This window comes from Cuculus canorus, chromosome 2 (assembly GCF_017976375.1).
Source record: "Cuculus canorus isolate bCucCan1 chromosome 2, bCucCan1.pri, whole genome shotgun sequence".
In the NCBI taxonomy this organism is placed as follows: Eukaryota; Metazoa; Chordata; class Aves; order Cuculiformes; family Cuculidae; genus Cuculus; species Cuculus canorus.
The window spans coordinates 37223086-37229264 of NC_071402.1; positions in this window are offsets into that span (position 1 = coordinate 37223086).

Here is a 6179-nt window from a genome sequence, read left to right on the forward strand (position 1 = left end):
TCCTGGGCACCTCAGTGTAAAATTTCAAATGCAGATGACTAAAGAAGGGCACGTCAGGCAGACATACGTAGGTCTATATGCTACTACACTTCTGTAGCTACAGAGGGGGGGCAGATGGCTCAGTCATAGATGGGATCCTACATGCCCTCATGGTTCTGGGGCCTAATTCCGTATTTATGCACTTCAATAAAGGCTCTTCTTGACAAAGCTTTTCATTCCTTAATAGTCCCATCAGAAACTCTTCTTTTTCACAGCCACAAAATCAGCCCCCTCAACTTCTGGTGACTTAGTGCAGCCATGGACACCTAAGCTCAAAAAATTTGGCTTGCAGGCTCCAGCAACTGATGCATCTGAAACACTATCAAGTGTGAATAATGATATTAAATTATATCAGTCTGATGAATACCCCTCATTACTAGCAAGTATGTGCAACAAACACAAAAACTAGCTCTGTCTTCTCCTATAGATGTCTGCCACCAACAGTCCCTGATGGAAAGTGCCAGCAAATATGGGTTTGACTATCATATTCATGCATATTTCTTATTTGAAATAATAAATATTGGTCAAATACACATCCCAAGCCTGGAAGCATTTTGATTGAGCGGAAGGTGTCCCTATTTCAAGGAAGAAACGAGTGAAGAGAAGTTGGTATCACTTGTCATCTCCCAGGGCAGCCTCCTGCTGTCCAGGAGCAGCAAAGCCACTGCGGGGCCAGGGGCATTGTCCCAGGAAAAGTGTGCTGTGTTTGAAACGGGCGGTGGGATGGCAATATGATGGAGCAAAAGTTCAATTAGTTTTTGATTCATTGCGCCACATGTTCTACTTGTATGACTGATGTCATTAACATCAGGCTCGGCTGGCGTGTTCATCTGTCCCTGCCCAGCTCCTTCTGAAGGCGCACACACTCAACAGATGGGGAGCTGCACGGGCACGAATGTAATTATTTATCCCCCTATTGTTCCTGTGTCAAGCAATCAAGCCAAATCCATTACCCACCGAGAAAAAGATCAGCGCACCATCCATTCATCAGTGAATGGAGCAGAGGCGGTTATGTAGGGAGGCTTTAAAGCTTTCAAAAGGATAAAAAAAAAATAATGAAGAGCAACACTGAATAGTTGACAAAAAAAAAAAAAAGCTATAACAAATCTAACCACCCTTTATTTCACCTTTTGATATTGAGAGTCCTGTGAGAGGAGACACTTTTGGATCTGAGTCATTGTTTTCCTAGTTATAGGTATACTTGAAGATATTTTAAAATCTTAGCTGGGGTTTAACATTAGAACAAATGTTTGGTGTTTCATCATTTGAGAGTTGGTGGGGATGTGGAAACTGAAGGGAGCTGGTTACCAGCCGGCATTCACAGTGTTATAGATAGGGTTTTGAGCAGGTAGGCTTTGAACACCTATCTTTACAAAGGACATGATGCTCTGGGGATGAGTCACCCTGTGCAGAGAGCTGACAAAAGGCTCTCATGCTTCCAGACAGAAAAACAGGATTCAGGAGGGTCAATATGATCTGTTTCATCTGGGAATGAATTTTCCACTGTTCACAAAAGGGAGTTTGCTGCTTCATTCTACAAAGATCTTACAGGGCTGTTGAGCACTGTCAATGGCCAGGGGTTTGCAGGAAATCTTAATGTGGCTTCAGCAGAATTGCACATATTGGGCTACTTTTTTTCCTAGCTGTCTGTGAATTACTTTGGACAAATGTCTTGGTTTAGCTAGCTACAAACTAGGTGTGATAATATCTGCCGAAGAAGTGTACTAGAAAGTTCAACTGCATGAAACCTGCTGAAGAACAGCAGGACAGTAATTTTAGACTTGAGGAAGATGCTCTCCACAATATCCAACTCAGGGGTTGCTTGCAGGGTAACATCAGACAATTTCACGTAGTATCTCCCACCTAGCAAGAGTCCAGTCTGTGGTGGGAGCAGGAAACCAAACATGTGTCGATCCTATGAACCATTTTTTGTTCCCCAAATTACATAAAATATCTAGAAACTAGGCTCAAAATTTTCCTCTGTGCTATCAATAAAAAAGCTACTAATTTAATTCATGTGATGCCACTGCAGCCATGAGAAGACTCCAAATTTGTTTTCGCACTGGGTTATATCTTTGACTGAAGATGTCCAAGTCAATATGTGGAATCCATGTTCCTCGCTGTGGGCTGTGATGTAGCTGCTGTAACTGTTTTCCAAATACTTGAACTCCCTGTGTTGCAGTAAAGAATCAAAACACTTGCTGGTGGAAGAACTTGGTGACCAAAGGTTAATGGGGACAAGTGAGGAGGAGGAGGAGAACTCAGGACACAAAACCAGACGTATGACGCCTGACAAAACTTCCATCTAACCTGAACTGCAGGTCTGGGACAGGGAAGGTATTTGACTTTTAGGAATGTGGGCAGAAAGGAAGGAGAGGTGGAAAAGGAGAAGAGACATATGTTGAGGATGAGATAAAACCAACTGATTAAAGGAGCATAAGGATCAGTGAACCTTGTCAACATGGCAGAAAATCCCATAAGTTGGCAAAATGTCTCTCTGGGGAGGCAGTGAGGCTCCTTTTCCCACATTTCAGCCACATTTAGCGGAATCAAGGGTATTTGCTTGTCCTGCTTACCAAGTACACCAGAGCTGGTAACCTTAAAAGGAATCCAGTAAAAACAGATGTGAATTACGGTAAAAAAAAAATGTAATGAAACTTTGATTTAAGAGAATAATCAGAAACCTTCTTTATCCTGGCCTTTATAAACAAATGCAGCATTCCATGCAGCATTCTTCAAGTGAAGTCGGTGGGAAGGATCCCAGTACTCTCAGCATATGCAGGGAATATTGCCAAGGGATTCCCTGGCCCACAGAAGACAGAGCTGTTTGCAGGCAAGTCTCTGGCTTCTCCCTGGATCTCATACTCTGTTGCGTAAGAGGCGAATCTAATCCGTACTGAGCCACTTGAGCCTATTTCTTACTGTTAGCTGGGCAATATGATAAGGATAAATCACAGATATTTTTGGAGCAGGATTGTGTATACACAATTAACCATTTAAAAATAAGACAGGATACAAGTGCACATGCATGCTACAGACTTTAATACACTTCTGTATGATGAAATGCAAGTGTTTTTTGGAAAGAAAATAACGTTTTGTTTTTTTTTCATTTTAGGGCCTAAGAACTGCAACTGCTGATGACTTAAAGGTAAAACCAACAGCAAAAGCAAAATATAAAGCTTGTCATACCTAGTCTGTTACGTTCCTCTAAATGAAGGGAAGAGAGAGACAGATAGGCCATCACCAACTTCACCTCATTCTTATAGAAGTCTGCAAAAATAGTCCAAAATTAAAGTAGCACTGCCTGGCTGAAAGGCCCATGAATAAGACTTTTCAAAAGCAATATTTTAACTCCAGCATCTGGTTGAAATCTGCTGTGACAGATTTTACCCAAATGCGAATAAGACGATCAAGGCATTTAAAAACATTCTAAACTTCACATTCACCATAGAGGATGCAAGCCTTGTGCAGTTTGAAAGGGCTAGAGCACAGACTTCTCTGCTAATCAGGAAAGGAAACACTGGCCAGACCTGGAAGCCAGGTTGAAAGCATCTCTTCCCCTTCCAATTACAGAAAGATACTGCAGGATTCTGAGAGAAAAAAACAAGCCTGTTTGCTTCCTCCTAAAAAAAGTTACATATAGGTAATTGGACATTCACAAACTTGCCCTAAGCTTGTAAAACACACTTGAGTAAGTCCATACAATGATTAGTGAGAAGCACAATGCCCAGCACCGCAAGGTTCAAGTCCCACAGAGCTTGTGCCAGCAGCAGGGATTGCACTGACCCAGCACTAAAAGAGAGGGCCAAGCTGAGCACGTGGAGGCTTAACAAGCTTTCATACACTGGTCGTGTACTGGTAATCCACAGATTAAAAATGTCAACAACAGAGCGATATGTCCAAATTGGGCTGTGACAACAACAGCTTATGAACATACCAAACTTTAATTACATTTGCCCTTAATTTATTAATTTTTCAAGCAAATTGATCAGTGAGGTCTTTATTGCCCTGATAAAGCACAATAATATTTGGATGGGGATTTTTCACTCCCAACTTTTTCCTCTAAAACATTTTAAGATTATTTTTACTATTGGCTCCTGATGTGCACATAACCATTTTTTTTGGATGATCAAGCACATTTATTGAAACTCTTCCTGTGTTTCCCAGATTTTTGCACTAGTAGCCCTCTTGCTGCAACTGCAGACTGTCTCACACCATATGGAGGAAAATCCACTGCTTGGGTAACCAGGCACAAACTGCTTAGGATTCCACCCATGGATAAGTCTAAAGAATGAGGCAACCTGAACTGTCACCTTACTTGTCTCTAGCGTGTCCTCACACAGCCATCAAGCTCCTTTTGCTGCATGCAGCACACGTGCTCAGCAGGATGAGTGTCTTTGGAGGGTATCAAATGACACTGCCTCCCCTGGCTTAAATTCTCGGTGAAAATGAGATTAAATTTAAAACGAGGACCATCACTATTGGCACTCAGAGAACACAGTGCTAGAAACTGAGAAACAGGAAGAGGAAGTAGGAGAAGTGGCTCTAAAGGCACAGAAGCAGGATCAATTTTATGAGTCCCTTTTTGATCCATATTTAAGTTATGTTGCCTGTGTGAAGCTGCGAGATGGCACAGTGACAAAGGAGGTCTTAGGGTACACTGGGAGCACTAGTAGGGAACTGTGTCTTAGAAATTTGAGACTTGACGTAGCTTTTGTGCGACAAGCATGTTAAATGGCTATACACCATATGTCTATGAGTCTGGAAGAGGAAACTGGTGGACTCCCTCTGAGGCCAATTATCCTAAGAAATGTTTTGGAGAGATGAAGCAAGTTATCTTATTTCCCTGCTGGTTCGGTCTTTGGCCTCTCTGTGGATGCTGCCAGCAGGGGTGTCAAAGATACTCTCCTTTAAGTACCTGACTTGTTTCTAGGAATCTGATTAAAGTAGATCACCTCAGATAACAACAGGAATTAATGCTGCAAATACATAGGAGAGGATTTTCAAGCTCATAAGCTACATAGAGGTCAGTCCCTTTCAAGTCACGCAGCCTCTGAGATCTTTGATTTTCGTAGAACTGATGATCTTTACCTGTCCTTTTCCTCTGTCCTATTAGCCTTTACACTTAAACCTCAGTTTGGGCTGCAATCTCTTCAGTTGTTCTGTGCACTACATGGCACGTAACTGTACAGCAGTAAGCCTGGGAGAGAGGAAACCAAAAGGTTTGAGTTTTTGGGAGCTTTGCAATAGACATGGCACACTCTCCTTAATAACCACAGTTTTAGATTCTACATCCCTTGTGTTTTTTACAATGTTCTGTAAAATACGTATTCTCATCTTAGATGTTCCCCTCAAGTCTGATGTTTCTATATCCTCTCAACTTGGTCAGCCAAAAAGAGGTAGGCTCCTAGACCTTAGCTCTCCAACTTCTCATACTCTCTATCATGTAACCATGATATATATTCAGGCTCAACGTCTCAGCTGTAAGCAACTATATTCTTATATCTCCACACACCAGCTTTTTTTACCAATGCCTTGTTTGCTGTGCACATGCAGATGTCTGCAATGCTTAGACCTTTAGCCCCCATCAGCCAGCCCTGTGCTGATGTGCCCCTTTGTTCAGGGGGCTGGCATTTCCACCTCTACTCTGTCGGGCAGGTCCCTGAACGGCGCTTTACAGTTGGTGACATTATCAATTCTGACACGAGAAGTCACTAGCAGTTACTTTAGTATTGAAATCTGCCCCCTAGCTCTATGCTCACTTTTACCAACTGAGTAGTTCTAATTTTAGGACTCCCATGTAAAACACAAATCCAATAGGTATGAAGTATATCAGCTTGACCACGCCAGGAACTAAACCTGGGAGATGGTTACATGAAAGCTGCGGGATGTCCTCTTCTGGGATCCCCTAACTGCCAGAAATGCGAGTGGTGCCACTGTGAGTGTGGCTGAACGGGACCTGCCTGCTCCATAAGCGGGAGTAGAGGGAACACTAAAGTGCCACTGCTCACAGCACAGCACTGACACGGCTTCAACCTTTCCTGGCTTAGAAAGACAACTTTGGAGAAGGACTGATCCACCGAAACAAGGGTTGCAGAGACTCTGAGGTTTCAGTAGTGCACAGAAAATGCAATTCAGGC